This window comes from Phyllostomus hastatus, unplaced genomic scaffold, assembly GCF_019186645.2.
Source record: "Phyllostomus hastatus isolate PE091 unplaced genomic scaffold, TTU_PhHast_1.1 phas_contig_40, whole genome shotgun sequence".
NCBI classification, from domain to species: domain Eukaryota; kingdom Metazoa; phylum Chordata; class Mammalia; order Chiroptera; family Phyllostomidae; genus Phyllostomus; species Phyllostomus hastatus.
Genome location: NW_025333872.1, coordinates 12,290,201 through 12,316,266, shown reverse-complemented (window position 1 = coordinate 12,316,266; position 26,066 = coordinate 12,290,201). Strand labels below are relative to the sequence as shown.

Genomic DNA, 26,066 nt, shown 5'->3' with positions numbered 1-26,066 from the left:
TATTTTTGCCTATTTATCTTTAGAAATCAAATATGGAACTTAAAAGATATATACATTTAAATTTCTAGAAGAATTGTATCTTAAAGGAAAGCAAATTTTAGTGGGTTCCATGTGTCAGGAACAAGAGAATATTTTATAGTTTTTGTTTCATAAGCTACTTCTGGAAAGGCTTAAGTCCATGTAAGTCAGCAAGTCCATGTAAGTCAGGAAATCTTACAGAGGTCTTATAAATACAACCAACTCACTTGTTTTCCATCAAAGTATTAAAGACAAAAATTAATAGTTGGTATGGGATCAATACATGGCTTTTCCACCTTCTTTGACGAGGGCTGGCCAGGGGAACCCTGGACAGAAAAAATATGTATTGTTTTGGGGATGGATTATAACTCCCTCCTTACCTCCTTTTGGGAGTGGCTTCTGGTCCTGTGACTGCTTCTTGACCTTTTCCTTCTGCACACAAACACTGATCCAGTGTTGCTCTGGGCTACATGTAGGTTTGTGCAAACTGGACCTATGCTGCCTTTGTCTGGGGCCCCTTACAACGAGCCTCAGACTGGAGGAGATGTGGTCTCCCTCACACCAACCTGCTGCCATCAGTGCACTCACCAGTAATGTGAGTATGGCATGCCCACATTTACTAGTCCTACAGCTGTTTTTTTCTTGGAATATCATAAGCACTTAGGCAACTCCCTGGTTTGGAGCTCCTGTGCTACAGCTGGCCATTACTTTAGCAAGTATGTTTTTGAGAAAACACATGAATATGTCATTAGTGATTTCGATCACATGAAATTAAGTTTTATATCTGACTCTGTGGGCTTGTGATTTGGTATAAGTATGTTTCTTTGCATTAAGCTGTTATTGTTAATATTATTCATACTATTTATATTAATCTTGCTATTATTAGTGATACAAGGGTTTATATTACACTTTGCAAAAAAAAATCCACCTAGTATTCAGTGTATCTGTCTGAAGCTCCAAAAAAAACAACTTCTGCTCTCCTCCCAGGTATGGAAATTATTATCCGGGTTACTAACTATCAAGATGACAACCAAAGATTTAAGAGAAGAGTTGGTGCTTTTCAATGAGTGAGCTTAGGTTGGAGCATGTTATCAATTTACTTGATGCAGTTATCAATAGTTTTATCCACTTGACTTTGTTCAAGTAGTATTCCACGTTGACTTGGTTACAAGTTTTATGGAAATCCTAGAAGGCAGGGAAGAGAGTATTGATCCTATAACGAAGAGAACTAGGTATCTGCTGTGTCAGGAATGTAGGATTACTGTTCTAACTGTAGACTCACAAGTACTTTTGAAAAGAGGTTACAAAGTTGAATCTTAGTTATTTTTGAGGCTATAAAGAAAGGCAAGACACACTACAAGGAGATGTACTTGCTTCTATACTTTGCTAAGAATCACTGAGAAAAGAAATCTACAAAGGTCTTGGATGTGGAGTAGATAGTAATTGGTGGAACAGGGTACACGCCATTAGCAGAGATATTCAGAATTACCCTCTCAGATATTGCTGTCATGCCAGACAGATCATACCATTTCACAAAGAACAACACTATTACAATATTATTTACCACTTTCTTTTTAAAGTATATTTTATTGATTATGTTGTTACAGTTGTAACAACATAATTTTCCCCCTCTGCCCGGTATCCCCCTTCTCTGCAGCAATTCCCCCCTTAGTTCATGTCCATGGGTTGTGCATGCAAGTTCTTTGGCTTCTCTATTTCCCATCCTATCTCAACATCCCCCTGTCTATTTTGTACCTGCCAATTATGCTGATTAATCCCTGCCCCTTTTCCCCCATTCTTCCCCTTTCCCCTCCCCAGCCGATAACCCTCCATATGATCTCCATATTTATGATTTTGTTCCTGTTCTAGTTGTTTGCTTAGGTTGTTTTTCAGATTCAATTGTCGGTAGTTGTGAATTTGTTGTCATTTTACTCTTTATATTTTTTATCTTCTTTTTCTTAGATAAGTCCCTTTAACATTTCATGTAATAATCTCTTGGTGATGATGAATTCCTTTAGCTTTATCTTGTTTGGGAAGCACTTTATCTGCTCTGCCATTCTAAATGATAGCTTTGCTGGATAAAGTAATCTTGGATATAGGTCCTTGCCTTTCATGACTTTGTGCTGCGGTCCGGCTGCAGCTAGGTCCAGGGGTTCCTGAAAGGTGGGTAAGGCGTCGGCGATGGGAGACAGATGACAACACGCCTCAGAGGACTTGATGCTGTTCCGTTTATTGCAAGAACAAGCAGGTTTTTATACTTTCATTTTTAGCAGTGATTGACATTTGCGATTAGGTAAAGCAGAAAAAAATTAATACAAAGGTAACCAGGAAAAGTACAAAAATTCCCATAGATTCAATTATATTAAACAAAGATTATTTTAACCAGGAGAGCCATAAATCAGATAATTAGAAATAGCTGTACGTACAGAGTTTGAATGTCTTATTGTTTATTAAAGTTCTCAGAATTTGTCATGGGGCAAAAGGATACGCTAATTGAATAGAGGTTATAGGAAATTTATTATAAGGTCTTTGTGATGTCTAACTTACCTATTTACCTTTTCTGTCTAAAATATTTATCTATGTACCATGGACTCTAACTCCCTGGTAACTGTTTCTACGTACTTAATTTATAATAGTTAACCAGCTTTTCTTATTTCTTTGCCTGTCTAATTCTACTTGATATATATTCCTATTCAAGGTAAAGGTGGGGCTGTTATTCCAACAACTTTTAGACATTCAGGGGCTATTTCATTAGAGGGGATTTTATTCTCTGGTCAAGAAATTATTTTATACAACTTCATTGGAATTATGCAAATCAATAAACCTGAGATACAGATATCTGACAATCCCACCACCTTTTAATCTCCAAAACAAACATGTAAGGAGAGATAAACAGGAAATTCAGCTACAATAAACCCTTTTTATTCCTTAGTTAATAAACACCAGGGAGGTCTGCTTTGAGCTAGCCTTTCCATGAAATTTAGACTATTATAAGGCACTTGAACTTCATCCTTATTGACCATTCTAATGCCATCCTCATTATATGCTCCTGTATATAGGTAATGGGAGATCTAGAACCTTCTGGATACCATTAGCTCCTTTTGGGGATACCATAATTTGCCAATAATTTAATATGCTACCCAGGGGTATCTTTGGACTGTGGGTAGGGGTCTATATAGGTTTTTCTTGTTTTCTTGAAAGACTCTTTGTATCTATGGGTAAGGAACAGGTGTGGGAAAGTCCGCCAATAATTCAACCTATTGTAACTGATTTATGAATTCTTTTATGGGAACAATCGGGGATAATTTCTTACTCAGGTTTATAAACACCTTATTTAAAACAATCTGGGCATAATTCAATAATCTAGGGAGAATTAGTTGTCCCTTCAGAATTTCCCTCAAAATCAATCATTGACTCTTTTCGAGCCTCTTTCTTCTCAAGGCCTGTTCTTATGGGAATCAGGGTACAAAGTAAGACCATGATTAATATTAGCAAGGAAATTATTAAAAGCAATCCCCAGAAAATTTACCACCCTCCTTTGTATGCCACACTCTCTTCCAGGAAGATGGATTCCTTGAATGCCCTCTTTCCATGTTCAGACCTTGTCAAAAAACATGGTTGGAAGAGGGCGTGGCAACTTTGAATACTTCTTGCCAGGCATTTCTTGCCTGCAAAGTTTCTTTTGAGAAGTCAGCTGACAGTGTTATGGGAACGAACTCCCTTGTAGGTAACTCTCTGCTTTTCTCTTGTTGCTGTTGCAATTCTTCATTTTTAACCTTTGTGGCATTTTAATTATGATGCGTCTTGGTATGGTTCTCTTTGGACCCAACTTGTTTGGGATTGTCTATGGTTCCCAGACTTATATGTCTATTTCCTTCACCAAATTAGGGAAGTTTTCTTTCATTACTTTTTCAAATACATTTTCAATTTCTTGCTCTTCCTCTTCTTTTTCTGGTATCCCTATGATTTGGATGTTGACACTTTTGGAGATGTCCCAGAATGTTCTTACACTCTCCTCATGTTTTTGAGTTCTTGTGTCTTCATTCTATTCTGGTTGAACGTTTATTTCTTCCTATGTCCCAAATCATTGATTTGAATACCGGCTTCCTTCCCTTCATTGTTGGTTTCCTGTGGATTTCTCTTTATTTCACTTTATTTCTTCCCTTATGTTTTTTGCCATACCCACTGATTTTTCTGAACATCCTGGTCACCACTGTTTTGACCACTGTATCTAATAGGTTGGCTATCTCCATTTTGTTTAGTTCTTTTTCTGGTATTTTGTTCATTTCTTTCATTTAAGTCATATTTTTTTGTCTCCTCTTTTTGGCAGCCTTCCAATATTTGTTTCTATATTAGGTAGAGCTGCTTTGACTCCCTATAAAAGCTACCCATCTGACTGATTGTGGTTTCTTTAAATCTGTGGTTGTTGGATATCCATACAGTTTGATTTTCTGACAGTTCTGGGTGTTATTTGTTTTGAGAGTCAGCTGTAATTCTTTTTGTGGTTGTGCAAGAAGGTTAAGTGTGTCTACCTACAGGTCCATTTTTGGGAAGTCTATTTACCACTTTCTTGATGGTATTGTACATGTTGGGATATCCAAAGTGTTTAGGACACTCATGTGCCATTCCCACATTCTTTACTGAAATACAATTTCTAACAATTCAATTTTCCAATTCAAAGTCAACAGCAATTATCCTTGCCTTCACTTTAATATTTTCCTGATATTACACTGGAAATTATTTCAGTTATCATGTTATGTGCTGATAGCATATCTTCATCCCACTTTTTGCTAATTTGTCTACAAAAGGTACCCAATTTCATTAGTCTACCTGTGATGACTGCCTATTCAGTGAGCTACAGCTTGACCCTCTCCTCTTCACCTAATATTCATACCCAACGCCAGTGAGTAAGAGAGGCATGGGGCCAGTAGGCCAAAGAACTGGTACCCTCCCAATACAGGAAACCAGTGGCCAGCACAGCACTCTCCTTTGTGAATATCAAATGAGTTCATGAATCCTAGTGGTGGCATCTGTCATTATGTTGTGGATCACCATTTTGTTAACTTGTACTATAAGTTAAAAGTTAGGATAAGAAAACAGAAAGTGGAGAATGATTTACTGAGAAGTAGAGCTAATAGATTATGATATAGGATCTTGACAATAGATAAAGTAGGCAAATTTAAGATTTATTTAACCTATTTATTGGGATTTTTTTTTCACTAATGACCTGCTATTCCATAAAGGTTCTGAAGTAGCTTAAAAGAGGAAGACAATAAAAATAAAAATATAAATTAAAACAAAAAGTAAAAAATATTGACAAATAGCAAAAGCAGATAAAGGGGAATTTAGGAAATAGAGCAATCTATGTTCATCCTCCTGAAGTCACAGGGAGAGAAGAAAAGTGTTCTTTGGTTCTTGCTACAAAGACTTGCAATGTGTTAATGGGAGCCTGATGCTCTGAGGAGTTTACTGTAATTCACTCTGCTCTCCCTAGTAAGCCAATTTAATCTTTTCTCTAAATAAATATAGCTTTTTGATGGCTCCTTGTTTATTATTCTTTTTACTTTTAATATTGAATTTTCTGTTACTGCAAATGGTATTTTTTTAGCATCCAATTAAAAGTTCAGATTACTAGCAACTTTGTAGAGCAAGGTTTTTCTAAATCAGCCAACTGGTGGACGATATTCACACTTCTTGGTTTTTGTAAAACAAGTACTGAACGTGCAAATATTAAGTGTCAATTTCTATAATGGCTTGTTTTCTATCCTATTTCTGCATGCACTGAACCCAAATGAACCTGAATGGCTCATTATTTTTCTAAAAGTAGTTTCTATGTGATTTTATAAAATAGAATAAAAGGGAAAAAAAAAGAAAATCCTTTACAGCCATCCATCAATTCTTCCAGAATTAAAAAAAAATTCTATTTATGAATCATAATAGTTGTTTTGTTAACTATATCTAACAAAGCAAATCCCATTTTTATATTTTAGTGATCAAAACTTCCGTTATTTTGTGAATAATATAGTGAATGATCATATCAGAAGTCCCATCAGCATAAATGAGAAATCAAGTTGAGCCTTAAAAAATGTAGTTATAGTGCTACTCATTATGCAAGTCTTTCAAAATTTTTTTAATTCAAGAATTGCATCAAGTAAGAGCTCATTTTTTTCATGTTAGAAAAGCATGTTTTAAAATGTTTAAAATATGGCCTTTAATAATTTTAAAGAAAATAGTATCCAAATATCCTCTAAGGTCTTTGTATATGGTATTTATTTTTTTAAATACATACTGTTTACAGCTGTGTAGGTATATGTATGATATATACATACTGTTATACAGCTGTGTATGATTTTGAGTTCTATGTTTTTATGCAACTTTTATTTCTCTCATGTTGTTTTGTGTTCTTCGTGCTTCCTATTTCAATAATTGCATGATATATGACCATCTGACATATTTTTGGGTTTTTTTGAGTATTATATTGGCATTGGAAATTTTTATTTCTTTTGTTTCTTACCACTATTATAAGTGTGCAAAATATATATTTATAAGTTTTAAAACATAATTTTATTAATTTCAATTCTTTGATCTTATTGAAACTAGCTTTGGGGCCCAGAAGGTATTGTTTTATTTCATGTGCATTAAAATGTGTGTGTTCTGCATCACTGCATGTAGTGTTCTATATTTACAGGTCAAGTTGATCAGTCTTGCTGCTCAAATCTTCTATATCAGCACAGTCCAACAGCAATTTAATGCTATCGCATGATGTAATTTTATTTTATTTATTATTATTTTTAATTGTTGTTCAAGTACAGTTGTCTCCATTTTCCCACCACCACTTTCCCCCACCCCACCCACCCCCATGTCTCACCCTCAATCCCCCCCCCTTTAGCTTTCTCCATGGGTTCCTTATACATGTTCCTTGATGACTTTTCCCCTTCTTTTCCATGTTATCCTGCCACTCTCCCTGACCCCACCCCACTGGTTACTGTCAATTTGTTCTTTATTTCAATGTCTCTCATTATATTTTCCTTGCTTGCTTGTTTTGTTGATTAAGTTCCACTTAGAGGTGAGATCATATGGTATTTTTCTTTCACTGCCTGGCTTATTTCACTTAGCATAATGCTCTCCAGATCCATGCATGCTGTTGTGAGGGGTAGGAGCTCCTTCCTTCTCTCTGCTGCATATAATTCCATTGTGTAAATGTAACAATAGTTTTTTGACCCACTCCTTTACTGATGGGCACTTAGGTTGCTTCCAGCACTTTCCTACTGTAAATTGTGCTGCTGTGAACACTGGGGTGCATAGGTTCTTTTGAATTGGTGTTTCAGGATTCTTAGGGTATAATCCCAACACTGGAATTGCTGAATCAAAAGGCAGTTTCATTTTTACTTTTTTTGAGGAAATTCCACACTGTTTTTCACAGTGGCTGTACCAGTCTGCATTCCCACCAACAGTACACTAAGGTTCCCTCTTCCCCACAACCTCACCAGCACTTGTTTGTTTATGATGGTCATTCTAACTCATGTGAAGTTATCTCATTGTGGCTTTGATTTGCATTTTTCTGATGGCTAGAGATGCTGAGCATCTTTGCACATGTCTGAGCCTTTTGTATGCCCTCCTTGCAGAAGTGTCTGTTCAAGCCCTCTCCCTATTATGTAACTGGGTTGTTTGTCTTCTAGAGTGGAGTCATATGAGTTTTTTATATGTTTTGGATATCAAACCTGCCTGAGGTATCATTGGCAAATATGTTTCCTCATACGGTTGGGTTCTTTTTCATTTTAATGCTGTTTGCATTAGCTGTGATGTAATTTTATTTTTAATCTTCTAGTAACTACATTACAATATAAAAGAACAGATGAAATTAATGTTAATCATGCATTTTCTTTAATGTGCTATACCCCAAACATTATCATTTCAAAGTACAAATAATATATAGTTACTAATGAGATTTTTCCATATTTAACCTTCAATATTTTATGTATATTGTATACTTTCTGCACATCTAAGTGCAAGTGCTAAATTTTAATCCCTATTTAGATTTCATAAATTTACTGTTGAAAAAGGGAACACGGAATCATATCCAGATCATTTCAACCAAATTTAAAAGTGTTCAACACCCAAATCAAGAGCAAAACCTCACTTTCATTTTTGCCAATGTGATTATTTACATTTCATTTCTGTCAACGTGAATATTTACATTCATATTGAAAAAAACTGGTTTATCTGTTTTAGAATACTTAATCTAACTTTTTAAGCAAATGCATATAATTTGCAAAACTACATCTGTTCAATTTTAATAAATTTACTAGCTTTTGTGCCAACTCAGTACTATTAACATCAATTTCAAAGCAATTAAAGTTGAAAGCAATTTTACATTTATCAACATCAAGAAAGCATCATTCAAATTTGCCTTTAGTGCTAATAGTCGATTTATATAATATTTCCAATTACAGTTAAAATCTTCTATGTGTTGATTCATGTTAAAATATGTAAAAATATTACTGACATGTATTATAACAAGTTTTGATGTTAAATTATCATAGCTATCTAGTTAGGGTTGTTTTTCAAACCCTTGGAGCTTGAAAGTTTATCTTGTTCATATGCAGTGTGATTCCAGTGAGAAAAAAAAATCAAACCCGTGATTTTTTGTCTTTGATTATGGCATATTTGAAAGACCTTCCTTTTGTTTCAAGAAAAGTTTGAATTGGAGTTAACAATACAATAAATATTTGTTAAAATCTCGCACAATTCCACCAATGAATATTGGCAAAGGACACAGGTAATTAAATGTATTGTCTTCTATTTCTTTCAATAGATTCATAAATTGATGATGGATCCTAGCATTTGCATATGTATATCAAGCAATTTTAACAATCTGCACCTGACATTTTCATAGAGATTGTTTTAGAAAGATAAGCACAAATGTTTTCAATATGTATCACACATTAGAATACAGGAATGAAGAAAGCAAGAGTCTATCATTTAAATTTTCAATCAATATAAATTTTTGATCTAATATAACTGGAATACTACCTGTTGTGGCAGAAACTATTTTTTTCATATCTAGTTGAAATTTTCCTCTGACAGATATGAAAGATTTAAGGATATGCTACAAGCTCACATTTTTAGGTTTTGAATTTCCAACTTTTATTTTTTTGGAAAACAACTCCTTTGATAATTTACATATCCAAAATATTAATTGAGTAATCTGTTGTGTTGTGTGACTCTTCTAAGCTTAAAGAAAACAATTTATAATTTTTAAATTTTCAGTCAATTGATCTTTTGTATTTTCAGAAAGATTTTGTATTTTATTGGCAATGGTTTGATGGGTTAATCAAAGGTATTTTACAAAAAGCTAAAATTTCAGGCTTTTCTGGAAACTTTCCAGCAAGTTTTTTATATCTAAAATTATTGTTTATTTTCTGTATCTTCCTCTAAAAATGTTTTATATTTTGTGTAAAAATCCAAGCTCTTTTACAGCTCAACAAGGTTACAAAGCTTGCTCCTGTTAAAAATTGTTTAACAGTTTTTATTGGACATCCAATTCTAATTTCAAGTGGTTAGTTTTGCCAATTCTTTTTTAATTGTTGAAAGTAAACTTCTTATACAAGGCTGAACATTTTTCTAAATATTTTTCACTGTATCTTTAAAGAGTTTTTTACACAACAAGCTTATAGACTTTGTTCTGTCATAAAAAAGTTAAAATAGCCATTTATTATAAAATTTGCTACACCCTTTTCCCTAGTCTTTTAAAAAAGTTACTGTATTAGTTATAGTTCCAGTTTCTTCCTATCTACTCATTTCTGCACCTGTAGGAAGACAGTTTCAAGTTTAGAAATTTGTCCTTACTAATTTTTTAAGTTAGAAAAATAATTTAATTAACATTATAATTACAACTACTTAATTGATTATGTACATAATTTACAAAGTCTTTGATCCTTGCTATATGTATAAAATACTCAAATAAACTCATTAAAATGTTGCATTGGTTTGCAGAAAAGACTTTTTTCAACTTGGTCAATCTGGTAACACCAAGTAGACTGATGATATTTTTATGTTGAATACTAGGCCTGGGCAATCATTGGACACACTTAGTACATACAGCAATAATATCTTGTTCAATGAAATACTTAAAGTAAAATGCAGCTCTACTAAAACAAAAAATTTGTGTTTAAAAAAAGTATTTCATAATCCTTTAGTTTTTAAAGTTGAATGGAATTATAATTAAATTCACATAAAAAGTTAAAAATTTAATTCTTTAGTTGTACTAGCCACATTTCAAGTGTTTAATAGCCACATGTGCCTAGTGGCTATTACATTGCACAGCACAGTTCTATTTTTTTATTTATTTACTTTGCAATTGTACTGTGGTAGGCAGTTAGACAGACATGAGTAGGTCAAGGACAAAAGCCAGGTACAGGTCTCCAGGGCAAAAAGCCCCAGGTGTCCAGGAATGGGCAAAATTGGGAAAACAAGGACCTTACCCTGAGGGTAAACTTTCCTCCCCAGCATATCACTGGTCACGTGGTTTAGACCCCCTGACCTTTCATATTGAGAGTCATGCACTTTGAACCCTCTCCTGACCTTTCCTTCCCTGGCATGTCAGTAGTGATTTGGTAGAACCCTTGGAGGAGGTACAAAGGACCAAAGGGTGGTCTCATATGACTCTTATTTGGGCCCTTGAACAACCACTCCCTTAAGCATTAATACCTAGGGATAACATCTAGGCCTCGGTTGTATTTCAGCTCCAGACCCAGAAAAGCAGTAAAACCAGACAAGCATGCCATGGCTGACATCAGGACCAGCTGCGTTGATTATTTTATTATCAAGGACCCCTGTCTTGGCACCTACCAATCAGTGGAGATGATCACAACCCTGAAAGAATATACCCAGAAAGCTGATGAATATTCTATTGAGATCCTCCCCTGGGACCTCCTCTGAAATCCTCATCTTTTAAAGCCCTTAGGACAAGAGAATTCTCTTTCCCTCTAATGATTGTTCAGTCACTCATCATTTCCTATCTTTCTTTTTTTTAATCAGACAAGATTCAGGTATAAATCCTGACTCTTTCTTTCTGATGCATAGCCAAGGGCAGGTTGCCTATCTTCTCTAAACTGTGTTTTTTTGAGTTTATAGAAATGGGATTTAATACCTGAAATATTAATTGTTCATAGAGATTTAGAGAGTGAATTAATATATACATTTAGCACAATTTCTAATAAGTAAAAGCACTCACTAAATAGTTGGTATCATTGTACTCACTAGTAGATATTATATTCATTTATTGGATGACATATTCAATACTTTCTTCACATTTTAACATTTCAAAAATAAGATTTTATTTTATCATTAATAGCGTGTCATAGATTATATGCCAGAGTCAATTCTTTTCTGATTCTAGAATAATCAATACATAATTATACATCTTTTAATAGCTGGTATCTAAGATTCAGGGAATAAGGTAATATTACTTATGTTATTATTGTATCAGCCTCTTAATGGGTCTTTATTCCTTTTAACTTTCTATGTAATATATTGCTATCTTCCTGTTTTTTGTAAATTAAACTTATTTCACTGCTCCCCCCCCAAAAAATAAAATAAAAGCCCTTTTATGACAGAGGACCCAGTGTGCTCTCCCTCTGAGAAGCATGCCCTAGTCTTTGGCTCTGAATTCTTTCTTATCCAGAACTCAAGCACCAAGTTTGCTGAATGCCAGTAACACTCTGGTGCTGTTTTCCTTGCTGCCAATAGTTCTATTAAAAATAGAGTACATCCTGGCTGGTGTAGCTCAGTGGATTGAGCTCGGGCTGTGAACCAAAGTATTTCAGGTTCAATTCCCAGTCAGGGTACATGCCTGGGTTGCCGGGCATGACCCCCAGCAACTGCACATTGATGTTTCTCTCTCTCTCTCTATCTCCCTCCTTTCCCTCTCTAAAAATAAAAAAATAAAATCTTAAAACATTTTTTAAAAAATAGAGTACATTAAGACCTCCCACTATGATTGGGAAACTGTTTCCCCTTTCATTCTGTCAGCTTTATAATTTGAAGCTATGTTAGTGTCTAATTTTCTTTTTAATTTAGCATCTTTTGCATTTCTAATTTCTGTTATGTTTTTCAGTTCTAAAATTTCTATTTTATATTTATTGTTAATTCTACTTCTCTGGTAAAATTTTTTATCTTGATAAATATTGAACATGGAAATTACTGTTTTGTTTAAATTCCAGCATCTGTATTTCTGTATTTTTATCATCAATTCTATGTCTTTTCTTTTTTCTTAATATATGTGTTGCAGCCTGTTAAGGCCTGGCAGGTCCCCCTCTGGATTTAGGCAGATGGAAGAAAAGTTGAGGAGCTGTGGGGATGCTTGACATGCCTTTTTTCAAAGGTGGGCAAGCCACACACACGCTGCAAGCTGCATGTCCCCACAGTGGGAATCCCCTAAGTCCCTTTTGTACTAACTGCACACAAATCCAGCAGGGAGCCAGAATATTATATAATACAGCATGATTCTGAGTATGTGAGCCTACTCACTGTTATGGGAAAGGTTTATCAGACCCAGTCTCCAGGCTATGAGAGTCCTACTTATCTTGATTCCCCAGACATCTGGGTGAGGGAGCCAGACTGCCTTTGTTTACCCTATAATATATATGCCTGGTAATTGTTGATTGAATGTCAACCATTATGTATGAAATACTGAGGTTCTAGTCTGGATGATTATCTTCCATCTGAAGCAGATGACCTTACTTCAACCAGGGTTTAGGTTGATTCTAAGCTTTACTTCAGTCTTTTTAAAGACCTGATCTATTTCCACCTTACCTTAATATAGGATGCAGTTATTCCCAGGCCTTGAATTGTTTATAAGTATCCTTCCTAATAAGCAGACAGTTAACTCCAGTTTTTATTTGCTTAGTACAATGAGATTGCCAATAGTTGTGCTGAGATTTCACACCTTTTTACCAGGCATTCTTTGTTGACCATTGACATTAAGTTCACTTTTCTGAGCTTTTCCTGTCTATAGAATTTGGGTTGGTCAAGTTCTGATTGTACTGGTAGCTCTAAACACAAAATATATCTTTCCAGACACTTGAGACCACTGAAAATGCTACTTAAAATTTCTCCCATTATCCAGTTTTTGCTGAACTTTTGAGCCTCCTTGCCCCTTTACTTATGAATTAGCAAATGCCTTGAAAGCAAAAGCCTAGAAGAATGTCAAACACCCCTGTGTGATCTCAGCTACTTGGGTCCTGGCTGCCTTGGTAGCATTTTGATACTTTCATTCAGGTTAGGTTTTCTGTTTGTTTCTTTGTTTTGCATTTCACAAACTTCCGTTTTTATTCTCAGCAGAATTGTTTTCTCCAAGTTAAACCTTTAGGGCTGGAAGCAGGAGCTTTTCTAAGCCATAGAAACTGGCACTTCCTGTAAATTTTCTTTTCGTCATTACATAACGAATATTTGTTTTAGCAAATACAGATAGAAGACCCAAAAATATTACACTAAGTAATTTGTCTTTCTGATAATTACTTTCAACGTTGACATAAGCTATGGACTAAATGTGTGTCCCCACCAAAATGTCGATGCCTTAATCCCCAGTGTGATGGTGTCTGCAAATGGGGCCATGGGAGGTAATCAGTGATTAGGACAGGGCTGCTGAGTGGCTAGCAGAGCTGCATCACCTGAGGAGATGTTTTGCTGCCTTATGGTGGAAACAGCTGAGACTCTCAGGGGGTAGATAACAAATGAGGCAGTCCTCAGTGTTGGGGACTGAAGGATCAGATGTGGAGAAGTTGGAAAGGGGCAGTAGAAGTGGGGTGGACCCGTGATGAAACAGACATTGGGAAGAGTCATCGAAGAACTCTAGGTACAGAGCAGCACTGGTGGACAGAGTGGGGAGTGACATGTCAGAGCGGCATCTGCTCATGTCATTGGAAGCCTGAGAATTTGAGAGGGTAGAGTGAGAATTGCAGGCCCTATTCCTCTCAGTTTATAACCTAGGCTCTTGATTTTTCTTTTCCCCATAAACAATGTAGCTGAGAGAATCATATGGGTTTTTGCCATTACTCACTGTATTACAAGTAGCTTATTTTCTTCCTCCTGGAATAAGTATATTGACCCTCAATAAAGTAGGACCATCTTGCAAATTAACCAAGAAGTCAGAATGCTAAATCATACTTCTAGAGCCTTTCTGCTAGAGCAAAATTGCAGCCTATGATCAGAAAAATGCACAAGCAAAAAGTAAGGCAAACAGACTACAATTCAGAGGAAAATTGCAAAAAAAAATCTCCAATTGGGGAAGCTGAACATACTTCATGAGAGAAGTGGCATAAGACTAATGGTGGAAAGAGTTGCAGACCAAAGTACATGAGGCACAAAAACACATCGGTAAGGGATCAGTGAGATGCCTGGTTAACTTGCCCATAGGTTTTCCATATGTGGAGAGAAATCAGCTAGGAAACGCACTTGAAGCCATACAGCATGCCAGTCTGGAAAGACTGCAGTGAAGCAGGAACTAGGGAAGTTGCTAAATAATTCTGAAAAAATTACTTCCTTTTGATTTCTCATAATAATAATCTAAAACCTCCATCCTAATTTTTTCTTTAAACATTTTCATTTGATTTAAAAGTCATCAGAACATTTGGGAAGAGAGAACAAGAACAGGAAAAAATCACCCTTAATTTTACTCCCTGGAATGAACCTTTTGCTATAGTTTTATGCAAATATTTATTTACATGTTTGTGATACATTAGCATTCATAAGTTTAGCTTTAAAAGTTTAATTTATGTGTGTAACATTGCACTACTAAGTTTAGCTTTAAAAGTTTAATTTATGTGTGTAACATTGCACCACAAGAACTTCTTCGTGCTATCATACCGTTTTCATGAATACCCACTAATGGCCTCCAGTATTTGTACCATTTTTTAATTAACCTTTCACTTCCTGTTGGATTTATGGGTTACCCCCCTTTTTTGGGAGGGTAGTGAACTTACAAAACAGTAATTAAAAAGACCTTTGCAATTTAGAATAATAGCCAACAACAAAAAATTTAATAGAGATATATGTATGGAACTTTTAATAAATTAATTTATAATTTTAGTTTCCAAAGAATAAAAAGTAAAAGTAAGGTACCAGGAGAGCCGATATGAAGAAGACCCAGGTGCTTAATTTAACTGAACTCTCATTGAAATGGTAGTTGTGATCTGTGATACTGTGATTTATAATAAGAAATATTTATTTGGTCTTCATCTTCTGGCAGAGAGCTGGGGAAATCCTGGGATTTCCTAAATACTGAGAGCAATAAAGATGTCTTTTGTTATGTCAGTGAAGTGACTCTTGGAAAGCCTTCAAGTAGCCTGAAGATGAGAGCTGGTTGCAGGTGAATGAACCATGTGATTAGAGGGTGGGAACTTTCAATGGGCCCCATCCCCCCACCCCAAATCTCTGGGGTGGGGACAGAGGATTAGAGATAAAGACAGTCTTCTTGACAAAAGTCATATTCTAGCCCTGGCTGGCGTAGCTCAGTGGATTGAGCTTGGGCTGTGAACCAAAGTGTAGCAGGTTCGATTCCCAGTCAGGGTACATGCCTGGGTTGCAGGCCATGACCCCCAGCAACCGCACATTGATGTTTCTCCATCTTTCTTTCTCTCCCTTCCCTCTCTAAAAATAAATAAATAAAATCTTTTTAAAAAAGTCATATTCTACTAGAGAACAAGCTATCTGGTTTGTGAGTCTATTAAGACTTGATAAATGTATTTCAAAGTCTTTTAAATAATCTGGTTGCACTCAAAAATGTTTTCTTCCTTTTGATAGTCAGAAAATTGTTAATAATATTATTGAGCAGTGTGTTTCACAGGCCAATGTCCTTTATTCCTCACCACAACCCTGTAACTAACATAGGCATTATGTTGTGATCCCCATCTTGCTTCTGGTGAAAAGAGGTTTAGGGAGTTTCCTGGCCTGATACGTGAACCCATGCTCTCCACTGCTATTTTCTTTCTGTTCATTCAGTCTTACTTTTAGCACAGACTTGTATAGGTGGATGCTCATATGCAAGGATTGTTTATTGTTGCCTGACCACATAAATCACATTGTTCGTTTTGTGCAGAGCCTTGGGATTCATTTATCCTCACTACACTCCTGTTTAAATTTTGACAGCAAACCTTTCCAAGCCCTGTCTACACAATTTGCCTATATTAACTCATTTCATATATTACTCGTAAGTAGTGGGATTGGGATTTGAACATGGGAAGGAGGACTCCAGAAGCTAATCACATTTTATTTTTTATTTATGTATATTTATTTAATATATAATAATGTATATAACATAATATTAATATACTTAATTTAAATCTTAGTTACCCTTCAAGTTCCCACACTTGAGGTCATCTGTACTCTTAAGCTGTCTCCTATTGTCTCAGGCTGAGCTCCCAGGCATCATGTATACGGCTAGTACCTAACTTACAGCACCGCAAACTTTCTGCATTGCTATGTAGTTATTGTACTGCATGTCTTCATTTTTCAGCTCTTACCATATTAAAGCCTACAGAAGTAAACATCTATGACTGACATCACTGTAAGCCACATTTTCTCTCCCTTCAGTGTTTATTACCTGGAAAATACTTAATAAATATTGGTGTCACAACTACATTAAGGTCATAATTATGAATATCAATTCCTTATTACATCATGCTGTAGCATACACTGATTTTCCAGGTGCTACCACTATATACCACCCTGAGAGTAATTTATCTCAACTCTCAGTATCTCTGCATTTTCATTTTCTAATGAATCTCTATTCTGTTTATTATATAGATATTTTTGAGTTACCCTTACTGACTGGTAGCTTATAATCACCTTTTTTTTAGTTAATAAACTATTTTAGAGCAGTTTTAGGTTCACAACAAAATTGAGAAGGAAGGACAGAGAATTCTCATATAACTCCTGTTCCCACACATGCACAACCTCTCCTACTATCAACATTTGCTACAATTGATGAGCCTACCTAGACTCACCATTATCATTTAATTTCCATAGTTTACATTACAGTTTACTCTTGGTGCTGTACATTCTATGTTTTTTTTTTAAAGATTTTTAATTTATTTTTAGAAAGAGGGAGCCCTGGCTGGTGTAGCACAATGGATTGAGCATAGGCTGTGAACCAAAGAGTCACAGGTTTGATTCCCAGTCAAGGCACAGGCCTGCATGGCAAGAGGCAACCACACATTGATGTTTCTCTCTCTCTTTCTCCCTTCCTTCTCCTCTATAAAAATAAATCAATAAAATCTTAAAAAAAAAAGAAAGAGGGGAAGGGAGAGAGAAAGGGAGGAAGAGAAACATCAAGGTCCATAGGTTGCCTCTCACATGCCCCCAACAGGGACTGGCCCACAACCCAGGCATGTGCTCTCACTAGGAGTCAAACCCTGCAACCTTTTGGTTCACAGGCAGGCACCCAATCCACTCCACTAAGCCACAACCAGCCAGGGCTAGTCTATGGGTTTTGACAAATGTATAAGGTCTTGTTGCTTCCAAGCCTTGGCAATTATGAATAAACCTGTTATAAACATCTGTGTACAGGTTTTTGTGTGAATATGTTTTAACTCATTTGAATAAATACCAAGGAACGTGATTACTGGACCATAGTAAGGGTATGTTTAAGTTTGAAAGAAACCGCCAAACTATCTTCCAAAGTGGTTATTGCAGTCCAATCACTTCTTGCTTCAGTCTCTGACATCTCTAGTCTTCCTCTGAGCTTTTTAAAATTTTTAATTGAGGTAAAAACACATTAACATGAGATTACCCACTTAAATGTTTATGTGTATAGTATGCTATTGCTAAATATATGCACACTGTTGCACAGCTAATGTCTAGAACTTTTCCATCCTCCATGACTAAAAGCCTACACACCTTGAGCAGCTGCTCCTCATCTTCCCTTCCCACCCCCAGCCCTTGGTAAACACTTTGTACTTTCTGCTTTTATGAGTTTGAATACTTAATATTCTCATGCAAGTGATCATGCAGCATTTGGCCTTAACTACCATATGATCCAGCAATCCCATTGTTGAGTGTTTATATGAAGGGATTGACAACAGTACCTCAAAGAGGTATCTGCATTCCAGTGTCCATTGCAGCACTACTCACAATAGCCAAGATGCAAAAGCAGCCTAAATTTTTCCAACAATGAATGAATGGATAAAGAAAATGTCACATATACTTAAGTGGGATATTATCAAGCCTTTAAAAGCAAGAATATTCTGTCATAAAATACAACATGGATGAACTTTAAGGACATTGTGCTACCTCTGTACTTTTAACCTCTTCTCTCCAACACCCTGCTGTCAGAGAAGCCAAACAGCTAAACTTGTTAGAATTGTGTCTAAGGTAAGAGTAACTAGATGCATGGAATGATCAAACAGATTCTAAGATGCACACACCCCCATCTGTATGTATGTAATTAGAACCTTTAATGATAATTGCTGTTTTCTATTTTTATTATTAATATATGCATTATTGCATTATTTAATTCAATGTAAAGAATATAACTAGGAAACAGGAATAAGCAAAAAATACTTGTATAAATTGCATGGACTTGAAAATATATAATGAACAACATTAACAATTTATATAAAATTTGTAGATGAAGTCTGTTGTTCAGGTATCGTTATGGTATATTATCTGTTACCCCTGCTGGTCACTTACTCCTGCTGTCATTAGCTGACTAGCTGTCAGATTTATGTTTTGCTTTATCTGAGAGAGGCTGGGAAAATTTTGTTTATTGTTAAAATAAATTTTGAGGGTTGATAGATTTTTAAAATTCTGTCCTCATGTTACTGTAGCATTTTTTTCTATTGCACAGAAGTGTCACCTGACACATTCTCAAATTATGTCTGAATGAAAATTCCAGTTAGTACTAAAAATAAGTATGTCTTAAAATATCATTTACTTCACCTCACTTTTTTCTCTCTGAAACTTTCTATGAATGGAAGTATAGCTGTACTTTGCTCCTGTAACTCTCCAGAGAGCTAATTCAATGAGAACTTATATAAATTCCCTTCAAAATATACACCCACAGAGCTCTTTCCCAAGTTTTCATATCTGAGTTTATGTTTCATTTAATCACAACATTCAGTACTTACACACTTTCCAGAAAAGTTGACTAGAATTCATAAGTGGGCTCATCTTCCTTACATCTCATTCGGGCAGGGAGCATTGCAGAAGGAAGCATTTGGTCTTCAACTGATCAGCCAACTGATCAGTGTGGGTTTAAACAAGGAATAATAACTTAATATCCTAAAATATGGTTGTGATGAGCATAATTGGCTCATTGATCTAAGATCAACAATTTTAATGTACTTTTGGGGACTGCTTTCTTATTCATATTTATGAGGTAAACACCGCTACTGGGCAAACACGCGCATGCACACACGTATATGTTTGGCATGTAGTAGCCACTTAAAAATATAGGAATTGTTATTATTACCAAAATTTCCATTATTTTTATGGTTAAACTGTTTAATTTGAAATATCTTTTTATTTTTATTGTTTACATTATTACAGATGTCTCCATTTCCACCTCCTTTTGCCCCCACCCTGCCCCAGACACCACGGCATTCTTATCTGTGCGTGGATCAGGCATATATGTTCTTTGGCTAACCTTTCATCCAGCACCCCCCTCCCCTCTAACAGCTGTCACTCTGTTCCATGTGTCTATGCTTCTGTTTCTATTTTGTTCATTAGATTCCACATATAAGTGAGATCATATGGTATTTGTCTTTCTCTGACTGGCTTATTTCACTTAGCATGGTAATCTCCAAGTCCATTTATGCTGTTGCAAAAGGTTAGTTTCTTCTTTTTTATGGCCATGTACCAGCATCTTAATTACAGGTGAAAAGAAGTTCTTTGGATAGTAGTGATAAATTTCTCCATGAGGTGCTGATTAACTTTAATGTTTCTTAGAAAGAAATTTGTTTTGTTCTCATTATTTTTGAGCCTGTAGATCCTTACTAATATTTTATAATATGTGTGCCTTATTTCATATTTAGTTGTGTTTCACATTCTACCATGTTTAGGGCATGGACCTGGGGGACATGGACTGCTGTGGGTTGTCATAGAGGGCATCTTACATTATGGTGGAGGAAGATGGCCATGTACTAACAGTGGGAAGTTGAAACCCACCTCACCATTCTTTTGACATTGTTTCTGTAAGTGCAGACTCTGACTAACAGGTAGCTTGTGGATGAACAGCATATTTGTATAAGAATCCTAGGAGCTAATTTCAAAAGATACAGGCTCTAACCTCCCCACATCCAAGCTCTAGGATATTTGCTGACCTTCAGCTGTGGAGCCAGGATGACATGAAGACAGGATGACTAAACCAGGATGATGCACACCAGCCCATATCGAAAGGGACTGTGCTGGTCTGCATCTAGAGAACTTTTCAGTTCCCTGTTCCCCTTCACCCTCCTTATAAAAACCTCTGCCTTCCCTGAGAAGTAGAGGTGGGCTTTGAGATGTGAGTCACTTCTCTTCCCAGAAGGTGGGCTTTGAGACATGAGAACCCCCATCTTCTAAGTGGCTGGAACCTGAAAATGAACAACTTTCCTTTACATCAGCACCCCCCTCTTGAGTGGCAGGCAGCCGGACCTGCTTTCCCTTACAATGTAGAAGAGAAAGGCCTAATGCTATTCCCATTTCTTACTCTCCTGATGTTTTGTCACTGCTCACACACATTTATTTCTGAGGAATTCTTTACTTTAGGAGAACGCTGTTTCATTACCTCTTTACATTAATATGAAGATAAATTTGGGAGAAATATAGTTTCATTTCTCATAAGTCAGTAGTCTTAATAATGGCTGTGTGTTTGTCTGTTACAGAGTGCCTTACATTTATCATGAGAAACTTACAATATTATACTTCTCTTCCTACACTCCTGATTTTTATAATGTTTTGATTTGCTCTACTTTTACCTGTGTTATACATTCCATATGATATGTTTATTATTTTGGCTTAAGCAGTTACATTTCTAAGAGATTTAAATAATGAAAAGAAAAATGTATATATTTACCCACATAATTATATTTCTGTTGCTCTTCATTGTTTTGTGTAGATTCATATTTCAATCTGGCATCATTTTTCTTCTGCCCTAAAGACTTCCTTGAACATTTCTTACAGTGTGGATCTGCTGCTGCTGAATTCTTTCAGCTTTTGTATATTTTAAAATATCTGTGTTTACCTTTGCTTTTGCAATCCATTCTCCTCTGGTTATATAATTCTAGATAAACCTTCTCTACACCATTTACTGCTTTGAACACTGGTCCACTGCTTTTTCTCTTTGTTGTTCCTGGTGAGAAATTTCCTGTCATTTTATCATTGTTCCTCTGTGTGTGATGTGTTGTTGTTCCCCCACACCCCCTGGCTCCTGTCAAATATTTCTATTAACCACTGGTTTTAAGCAAATCAATTATGATGTGCTTTGGTGTAGTTTTTCTTCATGTGCCCTATACTTGGAGTTTGTTAACTGTCTTGGATCTGTGGGTTTATAATTTTAATCAAATTTGGTAAAATTCAGTAATTACTTATTTGAATACTTTTATGCTGCAGTAACTCCAACTACATATATATTGAACTATTTAGAGTTTTTCTGAAGGCACTGAAGAGTTTTTCTGAAGTCACTTCTAATTTTTAAAAATATTCTGTTTTCTCTGTATGTTTTATTTTTTGCATTTCTATTGCTTTTTCTTCAAGTTCGCCAATTTTTAAAATCTAGTTTATCTAATTGGCTGTTACTTCCATTCAGAGTACTTTTTTCTTTTTAAATCTCAGACATTGTAGTTTTCATCTTTATAAGTTTGATTAGGAACACTTTTATATTTTATACTTTCCATGTCTCTAGTTTACTTTTGAACATACATATGGCATACAGTCACAAGTGTTTATATGTACTAGTCTGCTACTTCTAACATCTGTGTCACATCTGGATCAGTTTTAATCAATTGCCTCATTAGAGATGGCATTTTCCTGTTTGGGTTTGTTTTATTTTGTTTTGGTTTGGTTTATTTGTTTGTTTTAATCTCCTAACTCCATCTCTTCAATTCAGGAAGTCTGGATCCTTTCTTCAGAGTTACATCTGGAAACTCTCTCAAGGCACACAGCTGGGCAGACCAAAGGGCCCGGGAAGGCCTCACTGTGAAGGTGTCGCTGGAGCTGAAGAGGAGGGAAGTGAAAATGTCCTTGAAGGTGTCTGGGGCATGAACCTTCCAACCAGAGAAAGCAGGAAGCCCTAAAGAGGAAATAAGGAAAACTTTAAATAATTATACTAAAACTTAAGTGATGCACTAATGTATTTATCAAGTAATTTGTTGTAGGGCAAGGATATTAAAACTAATTATTAAACATCCCTTAAAATAATTTGATAAATTCAGTTTGTTCCCAGTGAAGATGTAAGCATCCCTTTGAAAACATGGACCTAGGGAGCTGGATACAGGCTAACATTCTGGAGAAAATGTTGCTAGATATATTATTCATTCTAGCTCAAGTGACAAGTTGGATTATTTCAGTTTAACTGAGGCATAGCTGTTTTCTTTCTGTGTGGAAGGGACTTTCACTGAGATATACTTTTACAATGATTGCTTTCCTTCTGTAAAAGGAGGAACAGTTCTGCATCTATCCTGATGCCCAGGTTTATATGTGAAATCCCAGGGAAGCAGCTTTAACTTACAACCATCTTCTTGAGTGTTTTTGGTGGTAAGTCAAAATGACAGATAAAAGGAACTATGCAAAAATAAATGGGTGAGAGAAATCTCTTTTTAATCAAAATGTGGAGCCCAGAGCTTAAAAGGAACTTATAAGTTAAAGTTGTATTGAAGGATCAGGAGAAAGGTACTATGACTAATAATGTGAAGAATTTAGAAGCAAGAGAGATGAAAGCATGGAATTTCCTACTCTATTTTATGAAGGAACAAATCTATGCCATTAAGTCTTCTGTAGAGGACTTCTCCAACTTCATTCTAGTTCCTTGTCCCTTGGTTCTACTGCTAACATGGAGCTCTTCTCCAGTCATTAATTGATTCATTAAAAAAATACTTATTGAATGCCTACTGAGCATGCTTCTCATATTGTACATGGCCCTGGGCACACCATTAGTGACCAAGAGACAGTCTTGTTCTCATGAATTTTTCTCTCAGGCAGAAGAGACACATTAAGAAAGTAGTCACTAGTTTTACAAAGAAGTTCGAGATTATTTGGAAATATGTAACAGGGGAACACAATTCAGTGGACCAGATGCTGGGAACTACTATTGACATATGGTGGCATCACTGAGATCCTTTTGGCTGAGACCTGAGATGTGTGAGATGCACATTTTACAGGTTCTCTCATCTTGGTTTGGATACCAAGTGCCCCAGCAGAAGTCAGGTGCTGGATCTAATAAATGGATGCTTGTTTGGAGTTGATACTTTTACAACCTTAGTACTCTCATCAAGTACACCCTCCCATATCCCTTGGCCTTTGAATTTGAGTTGTTTGCCCATCTTAAAAGAGCAATTTGCTGATACAGATTTTGGAGACATTTATAATTCTCCTTAATGGTTTTGGATAGGCACTTATCCCAACTATAATTAAATAAATTTTGTGTAGTGACCATGCACCCCCATTAAAATGAAAACTTTATAAAAGCAGGAATAAATTTTGTCTGTTCTTTATATTGTTGTATTCCTAGTGACTAGTAGATTTATTGATTCATAATGAATGAACTAATATATTTTTCTGTTAAATACATAATATTACCCCTATGGCCAGATAAACACTATTATATTGCAAAGAAAATGTTAACATCTTTCAATCCATTGATGTCTTCCTCCTCAAAATTCCAACGTTTGAGCCTTTTTTTGACACTTAATTCTTAGTTTCTGTGGTCATTAGTTATCTTTTCATACAGATTGTAAATCCAACTAACCCTGGAACCTAAGTTTGCCAAAGCCACAGTCAGAGATTTCATTTTGTGGCAAGTATGAACCTATGCACAAGGTATGGTTTGGCATAAGTAGAAAATCATATGCAAATTAAGGATGTCAGTCTTCTTTGTATTGACCCCCCCCATTTGAGCATCTTTTAATTACTTTTATTATTTCAGTATCTTTCTTTAGAGAGACATAATTTTTAAGGTTTAAAAAATAAACCACACACATTCAAAAAAGACAAATTTGTCCTCCAAGTTTAGGCTTTTGAAAATAAGATATCTTATGTCCAGGTGGAGGGTAGGTGGGTGAATAGGAGATAAACTGAGGTATGACTTACGGTGAGAATCTTTTAAAAAAATGGGATCATATTGAGAGCCAAGATATGGAAAAATCTAAGCATCTACCAAGGGATGAATGGATAAAGAAGATGTGGTACTGTTACACAATGGAATATTATTCAGCCATGAGAAAGAAGGAAATCCTGTTACTGCAACGCAGATGAAACTTGAAGCCACTATGCTAAGTGAAATAAGCCAGACAGAGACAAACACTGAATGGTACCATTTGTATGAGGAATTTAAAAAGAAATTTGAACTCATAGAAACAGAGTCTAAAAAAGTATTTGTGACCTTTTTCTTTAATTTTAGTGCTCGTTCTCAAACATTTATATTAGGTAATTGAAGGCAGTACATTTTGATAAAAATTAGGCTAAGAAAACAAGTGATTAATAAAAGCTTCAGGATTTAATCCTCGATTATTTAAAGATTAATATTAGTATTTTAAATATGAAAAGAAAAAGGCAAGTATTTGGTATCTTACAGTGCATTCAGCAAACAACACTATTTTAGTTTCTGATCAATTATAACAGCCAAGTGCTGCTGCTGGGTTTTTAATCACCAATAAGTTAAGCTTCCAAAAATTGCATCTCTCCTCATAATTCAATAAGATGAGATTATTTTTCCAATGATATCATTGGTCCTTTGAACGGAGGGGTGGGGAAAAGAGGACAGTCTAGAAAATGAATACCTTTCACTGATAATGTCCGACATCAGCTGAAGTGCAGAGTAACTGGAGTGTTGCTTTGGGAAGAACCAAGAGTAAGGCATTGCAAGATTCGAGCAATTCAGCCTGAAAAGCCCAGGAAGAGAAACTTCTTTTTTTGGCAGATCTTTAAACTGGTGAGTTTTACAAGGGGATACAATAACTAAGAAACAGCAAATTCTAAGATGTAGTGTCTGGAAAATAGGACTGGGTTGCATAGGCAGTTAATGGAAATTATGATGATAGCCACGGCATGATTCATAGGGCACAGAGACAATGGTTCTTAGTTACTTTCAGGGGTTTCCCCCTCTTTTGTGGTTAGAAGAATTAAGATCAAGTGAGAGCCTTTCTATCCGAATCTTTATTCTGAATGCCACAGTGTAATGGATGACATTAACCAGATTTTTTTTCTCCTGCTGAGTTTAAGCTGAAATCTATCAACTAATGCTTATCAAAATATGCTTAAAAGACATCTCAGAAACAATTTCAGATCAAGAGTAAAACTAGGAAGATGCCCAGCAGTAGAATAATAAAATACTGTAAAATTATAATTTATGATCTATCTGAAGCACTCTGAGATTCTTGTAGAAGTAACTATGTGTCTAATCTGTTTGTTCCTCCCAGTTTTTGTTTTTTCAAACCTTGTGTGGCATGGCTCATTTCTTTTTGAGAAAGAGTAAATATATTCTACTGTTGAAAATTCTGTGTGTATTTGATGTTGACCATTATGATTACCAATGGTGACTTCATAAGCATTAATCACAGCTGACATTATCTGTAGAGATGTATGATCTCAAAGCAGGAGTATTTAAATGTGGAGAGTGAGTAGGGGATTTTGGACTCTGTTTTTCAAAGTTATTTTATTTTGCCTGTTTCTTTTACAGCAGAATTTGAGGGTTGGTGAAGGAAATAAAATGTCCACAAGGAAGGGTGCAGACAAAAGGTGCTCTAGACCTGAAAAGGATTTGTAGGTCCTGTGTTCTATAATGATGCTGATGGGAATCGGAAGTTCTAGTTTTTTCTCTGAGGTTTAAAGTGTCCTGGATACTTTTGAACTTA

At 35.6% G+C, this 26,066-nt stretch overlaps 1 protein-coding gene across 1 annotated transcript in view; it reads left to right on the top strand.

The window, feature by feature from the left end:
* Positions 1-483: 483 nt before the first annotated feature.
* OPN5 (opsin 5) overlaps positions 484-26,066 on the top strand; it is a 63,432-nt gene continuing 37,849 nt past the window's right edge. The window contains exon 1 of the mRNA XM_045844221.1: positions 484-613. The gene's annotated coding sequence lies outside the window, so the exon portion shown is untranslated. The remainder of the gene's footprint in view (positions 614-26,066) is intronic.